The sequence below is a fragment of the Talpa occidentalis genome, unplaced genomic scaffold (assembly GCF_014898055.3).
Source record: "Talpa occidentalis isolate TD23 unplaced genomic scaffold, MPIMG_talOcc4v2.1 talOcc4.14, whole genome shotgun sequence".
Classification (NCBI taxonomy): domain Eukaryota; kingdom Metazoa; phylum Chordata; class Mammalia; order Eulipotyphla; family Talpidae; genus Talpa; species Talpa occidentalis.
In genome coordinates, this window is record NW_023601433.1 from 63,715,968 (window position 1) to 63,733,743 (window position 17,776).

Genomic DNA, 17,776 nt, shown 5'->3' on the forward strand with positions numbered 1-17,776 from the left:
ATAAGTTACTCAAGAAACAAGATTCAGGTAATACTTTGTTATTAATGACAATTTCAATCTGGCCCTGCACCCACATCTCCCAAACCACTAATCAGGCCATGAATTGGAACCAAATTGCCTGTTTTCATTTTATTTCTTCTCCCAAAGGTTGAAGGTCCTTGGAGCTGCAAAGAAGGAAGAGGAAAAAAAAAGAAACAAGGTTCATACTAACTCTCACTGATTAGACCCCAGATAATCAAGAGTTTACTCCAGTGTGGGCATACATGCTAAAAATGTGAGCCAGGCAGCCATTCCTTTCAATTGTATCCATTATACCTCAAATATTGTGTTTTCCAGAACTAGCTAGTCTCTTAGCTACCTTAATATTCAGAATGTGTGGAATGTGGGGAAATTGATGTTCCTCTGAGAATCTCAATCTTGCATTAACAGAGTCTTTTGCATTTAATTTTGTCCCTTGTTTATATTAAAGGCAGAAGAGGTCTCTTTTGACATGAGAAATTTTAAAATGTATATAGGTAAAGTACTTTAGAGAACCCTATTTTTCATCTACTTATTAGGAGTGATAGGAGCAGTGCTTTTCTCAGATTTTAAAGTTCCAGATGAACCACAATTGTCATAGGAGCATTAGCTTCATGGTGTATTTGTTTCTAGAAAAGAACTAGAACAAGTACTCTGCTAAAATGCATACACATGGATTATTGTGTCAGCTTTTGAAAATTACTGATTGTTCCCTAAGACATCAAAATTTCGGAAAGAATATTCTCTACTGTCAAAATTTTTCTGAGTTTAGAGGAATGCAGCCAGAATTTGATAAAATGAAACCTAGGAAATAATGCCACATAATAAATTGTTCTGTTTTTAATTAACATGGCTACATGTCCTTTCTTTTCACCATGGGAAACTTGTTTTAGGAATTCCATAAATGATATATTATAGAGCAATACATTTCAAAATAATTAAAATTGCTATTTTCGAAATTTATAGACATTGAGGCATGACCTCTGTATCACCTCTATTTTAGACCAGTTTTTCTTTGAAGAAGGAACAACGGGGTTGACATATATTTCAGTGACAATAGAAGTGCACCAAATTACATTTTTGGATCTGTAACAAATCAGACAGAAACCTTTGAAAACAATAGATTTACAACTAAGACACAGAATTTATATTCCATTGCTGCATTTAACCTCTCCCATACTCTAGTCCACTCTGCCTGCTAGGATCAGATATTCTAATGTTTAAAGGTAGGGAGACAAGACAAATGAAGGAGGAAGCAAGAAAGACAGAAGGAAATAGGATCAGCCTATTTTTTTCTACTAGTTTTGCTATCAACATTAGAAAGGAGAAACCACTTGTGGTGGACTGAAAATAGTTCCCCAATGATAGCCACTTCCAGATCCCTAGTATCTATGAATGTGTTGTCTAATATGATTAAAAGAACTTTATAAATGTGAGTTAAACATCGTGAGATGGAGAAGTTATCCTGGTGGACCCATGTAATTACTGGTCATTATAAGGTGCCATTATGGGGTAGGGGTAGGGGGAGAGACAGAGAGAGAGAGAATATATAAAGGCAGAAACAAAAAACTGAAAGGGGAGAAAATGCTACATTACTGGCCTTGAAGATGAAAGAGTCATGAGCCAAGAAATTCGGGTGGCCACTAGAATTTGGAAAAAGAAATGAAACAGATTCTCCTCTAGAGTCTCCGGAAGAGACACAGGCCCTCTGACATCTTGATGTTAGCCCAGTGAAAATGATTCCCAACTTCTTACCTCCAGAACTGTAAGATAACAAATTTGTGTTGGTTACACCACTAAATGTGTGGCAATCTGTCACAGCAGCAACAGGGAATTCACACATCATCATGAAGTTACCTTGCCAGTGCCATTCCTGCTTCAAACTGAGTTAGTGAAGAGTGTTCCTCGTGAATGTAAAGAAGGAGCCATCATATCTACTTCAGTTCTCATGTGTAGAGGGAAGCAGTTACTGCCCCAAACATATGACCCACTGGCTGAAATTCTGGCTGGACATCAAACTTGGAAATGAAATGAAAAGGTACCCAAGAGACACTAAATGCACCTTCCCTAACCTTCCTTCTCAAGTCCTCAGATTTATAAACAAAAAGCATAATACGGTTTTTTCAAGTCTCATCTTGAGATTTTTATACTATGATTGATATGACAGTATCATCTTAGAAAATAGCTCAGTAGGAAGCAAGAATATTTAGTGCAAAGGCATCCTGCAGAATAAGTAAACTGCGTGGGAGAATGCATGGTATGGGGTGAGAGAAGCAGATGCTCAAGAAAAATACCTCTAATGAAAACAAGAAGTATACACATAAAAAATGTACACATAAAAATTTCTAAAATATTTACTAAAGACTCACCAAACCTTTTACCAGTTCCCAAAATATTTAGGTATGGCTTATAGTAATGTCCCATAATTTTATGATATTTCAGCTAAAAATAATATCCCAAATTGCTAAGTTAAATTTTATGTTGGTCTCCTGCAAGCTTTCTGAAGGTATTTGTAGGGTAAGGAAAAATGTCAGGCTTTTCTGCCCTCCCGCCATCAGGATAGATGATGGATCCTTGCGGTCCTGAATGCATGCCTGATGGCGGGCACCTGAAATAGGGTGTGGGCATAGGTAGATGGCATTCACCTGGGCTGAGACTGGGCTTTTAAGGGCGGCCTCACGGGGACGCCAATAGAAGCTGAAAGAGGAGCAGAGAAGCGAGAGAGGAGCAGAGCCATGAGAAGAGCAGAGAGAATGTGAGAGAAGGTCGGAGAGCCCAGAGTGAAGACCTGCTGGGGGCTGGGAGGCCTGCCAGCCTCCCGGCACCCCAGCACCCCTGCCTGCCATATGCCTGGTGAACCCCAATAAAAAACCTGCAAAAGTCACTGAGGACTCTGACTCCTTTACCCGGTCTGCATGGGATCCTAGAAAACCTGCTCAGTGGCCATTCCTGCTCCCTACAGTATTTTATAAGTACCACCTACAACCAGAAGAAAGTCAGCATGGTACAGAACAGAGATTGAAAGATTTAGAAACAGGTAGATTCTAGTAAAAATCAGCATTTTAAAAAGTTCAGCAGTGAGCCCTGACCCTGTGAATCTGGGTATGAGCTCAAGAACTAGATGTAAGCTTATTTATCTCAAGGTCAGAATAGCATCAAGGAGAGCCAAAAGCAGGCAGAAACCCTCTTGCCTGGGCCTCCCCTGGTGGCGCAGTGGTTGAGCGCTGGGTTGCGAGGCTGCCCGCAGCCTCTGCAGCACCAGTTTGATCCCCGGCCACCAGCGAGGGTCCCACACCAAAAAAAAAACAACAACAAACAAACAAAAAAAGAAACCCTCTTGCCTTCCTTCAGGATTAGTCTAAGCAACAGGGGAAAGGAGCTCTTGTTAAAGGTGGTATCAAAAAGCAATCGTACTGGATGTGAGGGAGACTTAGTTCAAGACGACTGCAACAGGGGAGGAAGCTGAACTGTACTCTGAGTTGTAAGTGCTGGAATGACCTAAGGGAAAAGTACCAGAGGTCGTGAGGAGGAGGCTGGTCCATGTGATCAGACCATCTGTGTTTGCTAATTGGAGCTTATGGAAATCAGGCTCCTGTTCTCCCATGGACCCTGGAAGCAAGGAGTGCTACCTTACCTGATGATTACAATCCAAAGGGATGGCTCCTAGAATCTGGAGAATGACACTCTTGCATTAAAAAACTGATAATGATGCGGTAACGAAGTATATGTCTTTCTCTCTGTCCCACCAGATAAGCTCTCCCATTTCCTTTCTTTATTTACCCTTTAGGCTTAACACATGTTTTTTCACATTCCAAAGAAAAGAGCATCCCCAGGAAGATAAAGTCAGAATTGCAGACCACCAGCGAAAGCAAGCTGGCATCAACCAAAACCCGCAGACACTTGTGTTGCAAGGATGGACAGGCTGACCCTTGCCTGCTCTACCCTTCTACTCCCTTGTAAATCTGGATAAATACCCCCAACCTCTGCCAAAGAGTAGGACGGTGGTCTTTCAGACATGAGTCTGCTGCCCTCCTCAATTTGTGGGCAAATTAAACTGCTATCTTCTCAAACTCTATGTCCTTTTATTGGCCAACAGAACCAAGACTGGCTGGCATTCTGGACAGTTAGAGAGTGAGAGAAGATTTATATTTCAAAGGGGCAGAGAAAAAATTTGCATTTGCAAGTTCTCTAAAATAAATGCTAAGAAAAGGGAGGTCAGGGACTTACAGTCAGGAAGAAACTTGTCCAATATTTAATGAAGCTGAGGGGAATGTTAAGGCTCTTTGGTCAAGAGAGAATAAATAGCTGTAGCTTTGGGAGTTTTAAGTACAATCCCCCAAAGACCTGAATAGTACCCAATTCTAACACGGTATGTTAAAAAACAGTGTAATCTTTTCAGTGTCTGGTAGTCAGTGACAAAGTAAAAATCATGGTTCCTCTTTGTTTTCTACAAAGGACTACCTTAACACGACTGGAGGGTTTGTTTGGTTTTTTTTTTAATTCCCAAGTCACATCATTGTAAGGGCAAAATGGGAAAACTTGACAGCATTTCCTGGGCTTACTTCCTCCAATTGTGAAACCTCTGGAACTCCTTTCATTCCCTTCAATGTCTCCACCTCCTTCCACCAGCTATTTCTAGGAGTCCCTGGGGGTCTCTTATTGGTAAGTCACAATCAGATCCTTTGAGTAGTAAGGACAACTCCCATTCTCCCCTTCTTGCGCTGACCGCCTTTGGCAGTCCCACAGCTGAGCCCTTGTCCTGCTCCTGTTGATGGTCCCTGTCAGAAAAGACTGAGCCAGTTTCATCCTTTGTTTCAGTGTCTGGCGCCTCCAGGCTTCACTGGCACTGCCACTGGCTACTGAGGAAGCTATGGGTGATGGATATTGTATAAATAAATAAATAAATAAATAAATAAATAAATAAATAAATAAACAAACTAGCCCTCACTATGACTGGAGTCACAGTAGAAGGATGTGCTGGAGCATAAGGCGTGTCAAATGTCCAATGCCCAAGGGGACAGAATGCTTTTCTCCTGGAAACCAAGATATTTTGGATTTCCAATGGCCCCATTGAGCTTCTGAGAAAAGTTTATTCAGCTTATTCTAAGTTTCCCTCCTAGGTCACATGACCTTGGGACCTGGGAGGGAAACTTAGTATAAGCTGAACTGCCTTGAGAACATGAGTGGCAACGTATTGCATTAAGAGCTAGCCTGCTTTCCACTAACTGAGCTGGTTTACAGACCCAAATTGAATATAAGTCTTTCTCCTCCCTTAGGATGGGATCTTTTCCAAGAGGCTACTCAATTCCTCATACAAATAAACATTTCTAGGGCCTGACCTGCCAGTTTTCCTTGCTTACCCAGATCACTGCTTACCTAGTTGCCAGTGTTATTCCCGGCCTAGACCACCAATGAGCCAGTAGAGACCCAGGATAAAAGCAGCTAGAAAGAACACAATTGACTGGTTAATTTTATTACCTTAGAATTCAGAGTCAAATTTTATTTGGTCTTCTATCAAGTAGGCAATTTTAGCTTGAAGAATATACACGACTTTCCGGTGGTACTTGATATTTTTATTATCACTTGGAATGTTGAGAGAAAAAAGTTTCCCATGAACAGTTTCTTTTTCTGAAAGTTGCCCTTGTGCAAAAAGTTTGCCGACCATACATTTAGAGTCAAATAGCCTTTGCCCACACTTTCATATTTCCTTAGAAGATTATTTCTAATCAATTTGGGATAAAGGGAGAAACTTGAAAGACAGAACTGATTGAAGAGGCTGGTGTGTTTCAGAGAGAAGTGTTAAGTGCTGATGGACAGTAAGTGTTCCACTCTAGATCTACTAGAATCCCTTGTCCTCAGACTGTTGAACTGGATTCTCCCCATTGAAAGTACAGATCACCAGCTTGGTAGAAAGAATCACAAAATGAAATTTTTCTCCTTGTTTACAGGAAAACATATCCTAAAATGAACATATTTTTTATCTGTATACATTTTCATTTGTTAAAAATGAAACAGGTGTCTGAGGGAAAGTTAATTTTCTATAGAAATTGAAGATTGTTGAAAATAATCACTGGATGAATATGTTTGTCCACTAGGCATCCCTAACAAAAGTGCTTAGAACATAGTAAGTTCTCAATACATCCTAAATGGAAATTTGGATAAGTGGATTTATAAGAGGATTTATAAGAGATGGAGCTGTTCATCTCTTATTTATTTATTTATTTGTTTGTTTGTTTGTTTGTTTAAGATTTACAGTGTAGGGGTCTGTTCTGGATTCTTTATTTTCTCAGCAAAGTACAAACTTTGGAAAAAAATCTCTGTAAGGCTAATTTTTTTTTGTTGTCTTATAAGTACTAATGCACGAAAATCAGCATATCTGTGATATTTAAGTTTTTCCTATATTTTAATTTTTTAAGGGGAAAATTTTTTAAATTGAGGAAACACTGGTTTATAACATTGTACAAGTTTCAGGTTTACAGCTCTATACTTCAACATGTCTATAAATCTTCCCCTTTAAAAAAGAAAAGAGGCCCCCCTGGTGGTGAAAGGGATTAAGCACAGCATTGTGAAGCTACCCACCAGCCTCTGCAGCACGAGTTCGATCCCTGGCCAGGGAGTTACCCACATGGTGCAGCAGACCTCTCCTGTCTCTCTCGCTGCTCAGCAGTGTATTTCAGTAGATCTGCCTGTTCTGCTCCCCACTCTGTCTCTGGTAAATCCTCTCACCCCCTATACCTCTGGCCTATACTTCAGTTCTTATCTGCATAAATAAATAAATCTTTAAAAAAAAAAAAAAGAAAAAAGAAAAGCAGGTTGCTTCATCTCCACTAGGGAGCAGGTATTTAGACACAAGAGTGTTTAAGAGTGACCAGAAATGCAAAGTGGCTGTGGCATAGGAAAGTAAGTGTTGTAACATTTCACACTTGAACATCACAAAATATTTTACAAGGAGAAAATATTGACCCTATTTGACATATAACAGACTGTGGTGTATTCTGAGCAACTGGCTTGCTTGAAAGCAAAGAAATTTCACCAAAATAACAATTTAAACACCCTGTCTCTTAGCTTTGAACATTGACCGTCACTCAACTGAACTACAGAATGATGGAACCTGAAAATTGCTGGAACAACATAGAGATTGTTACAACAATTAAGAGAGAATGATCTACTAACTCCTTCAATTTCCATTCCCCAGCAGTCAGCCACACGGCACCCTGAGGAAGCCAGCTGGAGGTGTCCTTCAGGGTGACTTCTTTTTGAAGCACTCAGGCATAATTTTTTTAAATCAAAGAAGAAGAAATATCTTGAAAAAATTGGCTGCTAGTTGTACTGTCTCTTCCAAGTTGACATCATCAATCAACCAACAGTGTAGGAGAGCTGTCAAATCCCGGCAGCATGAGGGACAAGAGAAATCGTCAGACACCTGAAAAATGGAGATCTCCTCCACAACACAGCTGGAGCCCTCTGTGGCTGATTTCTTGGGGGAGAAAATTTAATGTGCTGAGAGAGGAAAGGGGTGGGTGTTCAGGGGAAAAAAAAAACATCAATTAAAATGGTCCTGATTCATAATTTTCTCTATTTCTCAGCAAAATAACTTTTGCCCTGCCTTCTGCATTGTGCGCGGCTACCCAAGGATTCATTTTTCAGCTGTTATTCATACTTCAGTTCGGTGTTTCTGAATGTATTCTTCCCCACAGTAACTGTTGACAGGTCCAGCCCTGTAACCATCTGGCTCCTGAAGTAATGAGACCAAATGAAATGGAGCTTGAAGAAATTAACATTCTTTCCTTAATCTATTAATAACTGAAAAGTGTTGATTTTGGTGACAGCTAGATACTTTATTATGAGGCATATTGGTTAATTAAGAACATCATAATGAAGGTTATAGGAACGCATATCCCTCCAGAAATACACATATTTTTAATAAGCATAATTTGATTCTTCTCACAGGCTCAAAAAACGTCAGTGAAAATGATATGCACAAAGAAAGTCTCAACAAAGAATAAACAGATGATTTTGTATGTATGTACCATGGTTAGTGTTGTTTTATTATGTTAAGTGTGCCTGTGTATATCAAATACAGCTGCTGTCTATCAATAGAAGTTGCAAATAATTACATGCCTTCCAAGTACATTGCTCTAGTGTCCCATGATTCTCCCCCACCTAATATGCTCTGATGATGTTGGCAGTTTTATAGGGTCTTTAATAGGGGGTTGGGGGGAAGGAATCACCCACTTTGCCAAAACTGGAATGCACAGCCTTTGATATTTAGATCATAAATACTTCCTTGTTCTTCTTTGATGTTTGAAAACATTTTCCTTTTGTCTGTGAAAATTTTATAAATACTCTATCTTGCACGCAGACCTGTCATTAATAATAGATTGGGTGCTGCATCTCTTTTCTCACCTTTTGGTCACATTGAGCTCAGAGATGTTCCGGGAGCCCCTTGTTGCAGAGTTGGTGTACAGCTATTGTTAGTCCAAGAATTTGCCCCCAGAGCTTATTAAGAAATTTTATTTTTCCTGCATAGTCTTTGTTCAATTTTAGTTGGCATATGTGCGTACTTTTTAGGGAAGTTCAGTATCATTTTTCTTCCTGCCTGACTTCCCATTAAGAAGCACCCACAAATAAATTCCCAAGGATTTTACTATTGAGTTAAAAGGATTTGTGTGTGTTTTCATCACATAACTTGGCCCCACTCCCTTCTCTCACTCCCTTTAATTTTGCCTTTGTGCCACTATCTAATCAGGAATTCCCAACAGAATATTTGATTTGACTCTAGCCCTTTCTCTTGCAGGACATACTATGCAAGACTGGGTGGAAAGGTAAAAGTAAATGTCTAGATAATTCAGGCAAAAACCAGCTAATTACAATCAGGGCTGTATTTTTCTACTTTCCACTTGTTCTCATTCATCTAATCTGGTTGTCAAAGTTGAAAAATTACTTAACCAGGACCAGGTCTTCAATATAACTATTGCCTTTCTGAACAAAGAATGTTATCTATTTCCTCTTTGTTTTCCTACCCCTTTTGCTGTGTTCAGCCTCCACTTAAGTTATTTCTTTATATTTCATTTTCTGGCACCTTTTCTTCATTTTTTCCATCTTTTCTATTATTGACACCAAATGTGTGTTGGCTCCTTTGTAACAAGGCACCTCAACATCAGACTCAGGAGGTAGGTGGGGAACATGCTTCCTCATTCTGAGACATGCATTTCAGTTAGTTTCCATTGACACTTGTCCTTGTTTGATTAGAAAAGAAATTCTATTTTCCAAACACAGATAATTAAATTACTAGGCAAAATGCTAGAGTCAAATATATTTAGACAACTGAGTACTTTGCCTTTCCTTAGGGATTCCCAGCCATGGTTCTGCATATCAGGACAACCAGGCTGAGGAAGTAGAAACAGGTTCAAGGTCATTCTGAGGTCTGGCTGTCCTTATCTGCTGTGGCCACAGTGAGATCTGATTCCAAAGCCAGGACTGGTAATTTCTGATCTCACCATTTGAGCTAGAGGCCAGAAAACTCCTAATGCCATGTCATGAGCCATGATGACTGGGTCAAGACTATTCTTAGAATATTTGGCACCAAGAATTAGAATAGTGTTCAACTCAGATTGGGGATAAGAAAAAAAGAAGAAAAAACTCTGTTGGACAAAGCTTTATCTAAATCAGGATCCCTACAAAAATGATAGCAAGATGACCTTGGAGAATAATCAGGAGTGATACTTTATTTTAATTATACCATCCTAGCTTACTGTGGACCCTTTCAATGGAGCCCCTACCTCTCACCAAATACTGTTACTAATGGTTATAAAAGTTCAGTGTCAGGCACAACTCCCTGTCTCAGACAGAATTTTTTTAGACCTTCACCACCAGAAAATACATACTCGTGACCTTCTCGGGTCTTGATCTGGTAGCTTTCACTCTGCGCTCAGATCCTGCCTTCTTCCTCCAGTTGTCTTTGCCCTAATGTTTCATTTGGACACTTTTCCCTGCTTTGAACTCTCAGTACAACCTCGGTCACTATTTAATTATTCTGTTCTAGTACCATATGCATTATAGTAAAGGATAAGAGGTGCTGGTGTTATTCGATTAAGGTTACAAAAATTAATACCAACCCCACTGGAATAGCAGAGTTAGATACTACTCTGCTGTTACTTCCAGACTTACTTTACAGTTTGTTTAGATATTCAAGAATTAAAAAAAGCAATTACATGGAGAATGTAAGATTTTTACATGGCTTGCTGATTACCTGGTACACATGGCCAAATGCCAGTGTATTTCTCTAAATGCTTTTTTTTTGCCAAAGATGAAGCAGAAACACTGGGTCATCCCATTTTGTTATAGGTAAAAGGGTATAGGTGGAAGTCTGCTAATATTAGCATAGAAAACAGAATTTTCAAAGACATAAAAAATAGAATGATGGTTAAGCCTATAAAATTGGCCAAATTCAAGCTATGTTTCTATTCCACACCACAACCTATATTTATCTCTAAGCATTTTACTTTCATTATAAACCAAAAAGTATATTCTAATCTAATAAATGTATAATTTGTTTTACAAGACAAAAAACATATCCTACTAACACTGTCCTTTTACAAAAAGGAATATATGCTATATGTGATGTATTCACTAATTCAAATATAGGAAATACCACAAATTAGGAAATGTGTATTAATTAATTATTTAAGAATGTATGTAAGTGGCCTCATATCATTTCTCAGTACTTGTTACAAGCTGAATTTTCTTTTTTAAAAAAATTATTTATTTATGCATACAAGAACTGGGGTACAGGTCAGAGATGCTGGGGGTTGGTGAGAGGATTCACTGCAGAATGGGGCACAGAACAGGTAGATTGACTGAAATACACTGCTGAGGGGAGCAGTAGGTGAGTCAGGAGAGGTCTACTGTGCCACGTGTGTTGCTCCCTGACTGGGGATCGAACTCGTGCTGCAGTGGCTGCAGATAGCTTCACAGGTTGCGTCTTAACCCCCAGAGCCACCAGGGAGGCCGACAATCTGAATTTTCTAAATCAGGAATTCTAAGGTGAAATTCTTTTTTCATGGTCATTATTTTTCTGTATTTTGGGAATAGTTTAGTGGAGAAAAAACTGTCTCTCAGTTAGAGAAAAAGATCTTGTTTTAATATGAATTTACTTGGCTTACCCTTCTTTTACGGAATTATCCTGCAGTTCAATCACCCCAAGTTCAAGTGAACAAAGTAGCATAACTTACAAAGGTTTTAGCATACCAAAACTTATGATGCATCATTTTGCTTTGTTTCCAAAGGAATATCAGATCTCCCACTTTATACTAACACATACAGATCAGATGTGTCAGTATTCAGGCAGGGGAGCCAAGCTCCTGTGAATGTTAAGGGATGAGAGATTTACTGTAACAGGCTGTGTGTGAAGTCACTCTGTGGGGTGAAGTTGGGTGAAAAGGGGATCACTATGCAGTTTCTCAGAAGTATCCAAACAGGTGGGCAAATAAGTTTGCCAGGGAATTTGGGGAGCTGGGAATGTCTAGTCTCTAGAGTAGGGTCATGAAAGCAGCTTGTGTGGTCCAGGGAAGGCTGTTGCTTGAACACCTAGAGAGATACATGGGGTCTCTGGATGCGTAGCTTAGCATGGGGACAAGCTGGAACCCAGCACCAGGTCTGTAGGTTAGCCTTGGGGGCTGTCTATAGCATGTCCACCTATGCACCCTGACACCTGCCACTTTCCCTCCATCTTCTAAAGTTCATGTCAACTTTTGTACCACCCTAACTCAGAAACATAGGGAAGAGGATTCTGGGAAATGTAGTTTTACTTAGCCTGTTGCCACAATACAAGCCATCACTGTCACATTAACCGAGCATTGCATTAAGGTATTATAGGGAATGCAAAATACACAGCATGCATAGCCCATGTTTATGAAAAGGACATTTTCTCAAAGGAGAGCCAAATAGTCCATCCCATAGTACAAAGGAGCATTCCACAGTGTCAGAATAAATGCTTTAGCCAAACTTGAAAATGCTGAATAAAATGTCTTAGAAGACTTTTTTAATTTTTTTTTTTTTGCCATCTAAGAACATTTATTTTTTTTAGTGGATCTTAATTATTATTTTATTTTATATATTTTTACATCATTTTTCATTTCTGTACAATGTATGCATTTTCATCTTGGTGAAATGTCAGTTTTGTTTCCTATCTTCTAGTTTCAGTTTCTTAATAAATTTTAAAAATTCTAAGTAGGAAAAAAAAGAGAGAGACAGGTTATAATAAGCACAGAAAGAGGAATATCTTGCCTAATTTCATTCATTAGAATGAAGGATTTCAAATTTTTATGGTTTCAGAATAACCTTTGCTGTATCACATTTGCAGAACATATGCTGTTTGAGTCAACGTGAGCCCATTTTGTTGAAAGAATAATGTCTTTTCTAAGTTTAAAACCTTTTCCTTGGTATCCAAGAGAAACAGACTCAGAACCACAGGGTAAAATGTATCGAAATGTGTTCTGTTTGCCAGATGTGTAATTTCCAAAGCTCTCCTTTCTCACAGGTACCTCAAGGGAGAGGCATATCCTTTGAGAGGGAAGCAGGAGAGAAAAGATCAGTTTGAATGATAATGAGGCTTACAAAGAAAGACCTTTACCTTTTTCACACAAAGAGATAGCTTTTCTTGATGTGAGTTTAGAACACCTATTAGCTTTGACAGGAATTATAGGTCCATCAAGAGAAGAATATATCCCTATAGATGAGGTAGCAAAGGTTTTCCTCTTTGAGTTTCATTATTATTACAAAACACTCATTCACAACACTAAAGGGAGGTAGACACAGATTGGTAGACACAGATTTTAGACAATAGATCTCATGGAGTGGAGCACCATTCTGGAAGTTTCTAAGTTATGCACATATGGAAAGAAAAAGATTGGTGTGGTGTTTTCCTATAAATTAGTCTCTTTTATACTTTCTTCCACCATCACCAACTTCTCCCATCCTTGCAGCCCCCCATAATGCCCCCGCCACACACACCATGCAAGAGCACATTGAAGTGGTCCACTGTGGTCATAGGAAGGCCCCTAGATTCACAGACCCAGCATGTCCATCCTGGGCTATAGGGGTTGTTCTCTGTTGCTAAGAAAATCAGCTCCAGAAATATTTGTTGATCAGATCCTAGAAGAAAAATGACCTCCTTGACGTTTCAATTTTTAGATCACTCTTTGACAGTTAATAAGTCTTGGTACTATCTATGGAGATGTTAGGGGAAAAGTATGGCCTGGACAAATTCCACACAGGTTTTGTGGACTCTACCCCCACTCCAGACCAAAGCCATCGAGACACCAAGAAACACCAATCCCATCATCACTGATGGGACCTGAGGGTGGAATTAAGCATCCAGGTTTGGTATAAAACCAGACATGTAGGCCTTGGGGGTCCTTTTGGCCTCTTGGCTGTTCGCCAGCTTTCAGTATGCCATTGGGACTGCAGGTCAGTGGAACTGGTAGGAAGCATTCAGCAATTTATCTCCCTCTCTTTCTCCCTGAGTTATTCATTTCTTCATTTCTCCTTCTTTTGTAATTAAACCCTTTATTAACCTTTTTGTGTGTGCCTGCAGTTGAGTAGTATTATAAGTCCCTTTAAGCGCACAGGTGAGGACCCACAGTCAGGCAACTCATTTCATATTGGGGTTGCCCTGTAACAGGTAACTAGTTGCATTACAGACCCTATGGCCTGCATAAACTATTTAATATTTGATCTTTTATAGCATTGTCAATCCCTGATCTCTGACATCCTCTCCACTCTCAATGAAATAGAAATCAACTCTTTTAGCTGTTTCTTCTGGTATTTAATTCTACATGTATTAATGTCATGTTTATAGCTAGCCATTATCCTACATTTTAAAAAAGACACGTAAACATACACAGATATGCACATGTGCTCCAAACACGTACACATGCAAATGTATATGACCGCTCTGCATTCATCCCAAAGTACCCATAAGCCTCTACCACAGACCATTGGATCCTTTTTCCCTTTGCTCCAGCCCATCCCTTTCCAGCCCTAGCTCCAATTCTATCCACAGATTTTTGGGCCTGTTTTGGTTTGCTGTTTATTCCTTCTCTTTCTTTATATTCCATATGACTGAAATCACCCAGTATTTTTTTTCTTCTGACTTATTTTGCTTAGAATAATCACCTCCAGTCCCATCTATGTTGTCACAAGTCAATATTTCATCTATTTTTCATAGCTGAGTAGTGTTCCACTGTGTATATATACACCACATCTTCCTAAGCCTCTCAACTATCATGAGCACTAGGTTGTTTCCACAATTTGGCTCTTGCAAATAGTGCCACAGGGCACATAGGAGTGTGTTATCCCTTTAAATAAGAGTTTTGCCTTCCCAGGGTAGATATATAGGTGGATATAGTCTTATATGGGGACTAGTCTATTTTCCCAGCAACAATATATGAGGGGTCCTTTCTTTTTACAGTTTGTCAAAACTTCTTGTTTCTGGATTTTTTTTTTTTTTTATGTAAGCCATTCTCATGGGTGTGAGGTGGTATCTCCTTGTGGCTTGATTTGCATTTCTCTGATAAGTGATCATGAGCATTTGTCATGTGTTTGTTGGCCATATGTACATCTTCTTTGGAAAAGTGTCTATTTCAGTGTTCTGCCCATTTTTTGATTGGAATTTTTGAGTTTTTCTGTTGAGTTGTATAAGGTCTTTGTGGATCTTGGATATTAGTTCCTTGTCAGATATATCATATGCAAATATCTTCTCCCATTCAGTAGTGAATCTTTTTATTTTTATGAATTAGTGGTGGGTGTTATGTGGTCTATACATTTTTCAAGCTGTGAAACTATACTTCTGAAACTTGTATTGCAAACCCACAGTACCTCAACGTTTAAAAAAGTTTTAATTCTAAATAAATGAAATTATATTATGCAGTTAAAAAATTCCAAGTATAGCCTAGAAAGAAGGGAAATGAAATATAAAGCACATGTAACATGAGATAAAGAAAATGATTTGAAATATGTATGTAAATGGAGTCCTAGTAAGAGAGAATTAAAGAATGGGACAGAAACAATACTGCACAGAATAGTGGGCAATACTTTTTTCAAAATCATGAAAGTTATTGTGCCACATAATCAAAAAGGCCAACAAACCCAAAGAAAGATCAGAATAAAAGGGAACTACACACAGGCTATATCAGATTAAATAATACCCTACCCACCTGAAAGAAAAAGGGGAAAGAAAGAGAAAAAGAAAATCTTAAAAGCAGCTAAAATATCATTGGCATAGTAACAAAGGCAACATATTGTAAAAACAATGTTTTCAATGAATTGTGATAAAACAAGTGAATCATGATGGAACAAGTATTTGAAAAAAAAAAAAGAAGAAGAAAAGAAAGAAGGGGGAAGGATCAGGAGAGAAAGGAAAATTAGATACAGACCTATAGACTTTATGCCATTTACAAAAATTAACTCAGAATAAATGATAGACTTAATAAATGATAGACCACAAAACATCTGGAACACAGGAAAAAATTAGATGACCCAGGAATGTAAATGTATTTTTAGATTAAAAAACCCAAAGGCAAACCATGAAAAAAATAAGCTGTATTTAAAAACCTGTGCTCTGCAAAAGACAATGTCGAGAGAGAGAAGATAAGCCACAGACTGAAGACAAAATATCTGCAATAGGCACATTTGATAAAGGACTGTTGTCTAAAAAATACAAGGAACCTCCAAAATTGAACAACAAGAAAATGAGCAAGACATTTAAAAAATGTGCCAGAACCTGAACAGATACTCAGGAAAATATATACAGATGACAAGCATATGAAAAGGTGCTCTACACCATATGTTGTTAGAGAATTACAAATTAAAAACAATGAAATACAACTACAAGCCTATTAGAAAATGGCCAAAATCCAGAACACTGACAACACAAAAGCTGACAAGGATGTGGAACAACAGGAACTTTCATTCATTGCTGGTTGTAATGTAAAATGGTACAGCCACTTTGAAAGACAATTTGGCAGCTCCTTACAAAAACTAATCATAATAATGACAGATAATTACCTGCATGCAACCACATGAATAAATCTTGCAGACATGTAAGAAAGAAATCAGACACAGTAGAGTAATTGCCGCATGATTCAACTTTTATCAAGTTCAAAAACAGGGACTTGAGATCTATAATAATGGGAGTCATAAGAGTGGTTATTTTGGGGGTTGTAATGACTGGGAGGGCACACAGAGACACTCTGGGGTGCTGCTAATGCTGTTCATCTTGATTTAGGTGATGGTTACATTTTACAAAATTTTACTAAGCTGCACACTTTGTACAGATTTGCACACTTTTCTGTACTTTTATTTTATTTGTGGGTGAAATTCTTCTTAAACCTTCCAGTTTTATACAAATTTCAGGCTTACATTAATACTGTTTGTATTTTCACATATCAAAGTAATTTTAATTTCATAAAAAATCAAGATTACATGGGAAGAAATGAAATGTGTCAGCTGTTCACAGTAATTATGTAGTGACAATAACTTTAAGAAAAACTTAAATATAGATTTCAGCAAAACAGAATTGTGTGTGTGCCTGTGAGCACATGCATGTATCTGTGTATGTTTATGTATCTTTTTTAAAATGTAGGATAATAGCTAGCTATAAACATGACATTACTAAATGTAGAATTAAATACCAGAAGAAAAAGCTAAAAGAGTTCTGATTTCTCTTTCATTGAGAGTGGAGAGAATGTCAGAGATCAGGGATTGGCAATGCTGTAAAAGACCAAATACTAAATATTTTAGTTCACACAGACGTTAGGGTCTATAATGCAACTAGTCACCTTTATCTTTGTAGTGTAAAAGTCTCCACAGACTATAAATGGGCATTTGTTTCAATAAAAATAATTTGTTGAAATAAAAATGGTTTTGGGTATTTTTTTTTTTTACAAATATAGCTGGTAGGGTATAGTTTGCTGTCCATTGGTATGGAAGATTATAATTTTTAGCTTAAATGTTGCCTTGAGAATACCATTATTTCAAAGAAAAAAATCAAAATATCATTTGAAGGTCTTTATGACATCTGTAGCAGTAGTTTTCGAATATTTTTCTCCTGCTTCCTCTAAAATTATTTTGAAAACTTACATGCCCTTTGCATATTTTTAGTTATCTAAAAATCTTGATCATAATTCTTGAATTGAGGTATATTATAAATATTGTCATTTAAAAATAAAATTAATGTAACATTCTTTTAAATGTAACCATTGAAGACATATAAAAGGCCAAGAGGAATATATAAAGATGTTCAATGTCTTCAATCATCAGTGAAGTACAAATCAAAACCACAATGAAATATCACTTCATAACTGCTAGGCTGACTATCATCAAAAAACAAAGACAAGGGCCTCCCCTGGTGGCGCAGTGGTTGAGCGCTGGGCTGCGAGGCTGCCTGCAGCCTCTGCAGCGCTGGTTCGTTCCCTGGCTGCCGCGGGGGTCCCACAAGAAAACAAAAAACAAAACAAAAAACAAAGACAAGTGTTGGTAAAGATGTAGAGAATTTGAAACCCTGGCACACACTTTGGTGGGCATGTAAAATACTGCAGATGCTATGGAAAACCATATAGCACATCTTCAAATAAATTAAAAATTAATTACTATATGATCCAGCAATTCCAATTTTGGGCATATACCCTAAAGCACTGACATCAGGATCTCAAAGAGATATTTGCACTCCCATGTTTGGTGCAGCATTATTTGCAAT

General features: G+C 38.2%; 1 long non-coding RNA gene across 2 annotated transcripts in view; it reads right to left on the reverse strand.

The window, feature by feature from the left end:
- Nucleotides 1-19: 19 nt before the first annotated feature.
- LOC129145779 (uncharacterized) overlaps nt 20-17,776 on the reverse strand; it is a 43,757-nt gene continuing 26,000 nt past the window's right edge. For both annotated transcript variants that reach the window (XR_008551819.1, XR_008551818.1), the window contains exons 2-3: nt 5,395-5,460; nt 20-164 (exon numbers count right to left, since the gene is read on the reverse strand). This is a non-coding gene — a long non-coding RNA (uncharacterized LOC129145779). The remainder of the gene's footprint in view (nt 165-5,394; nt 5,461-17,776) is intronic.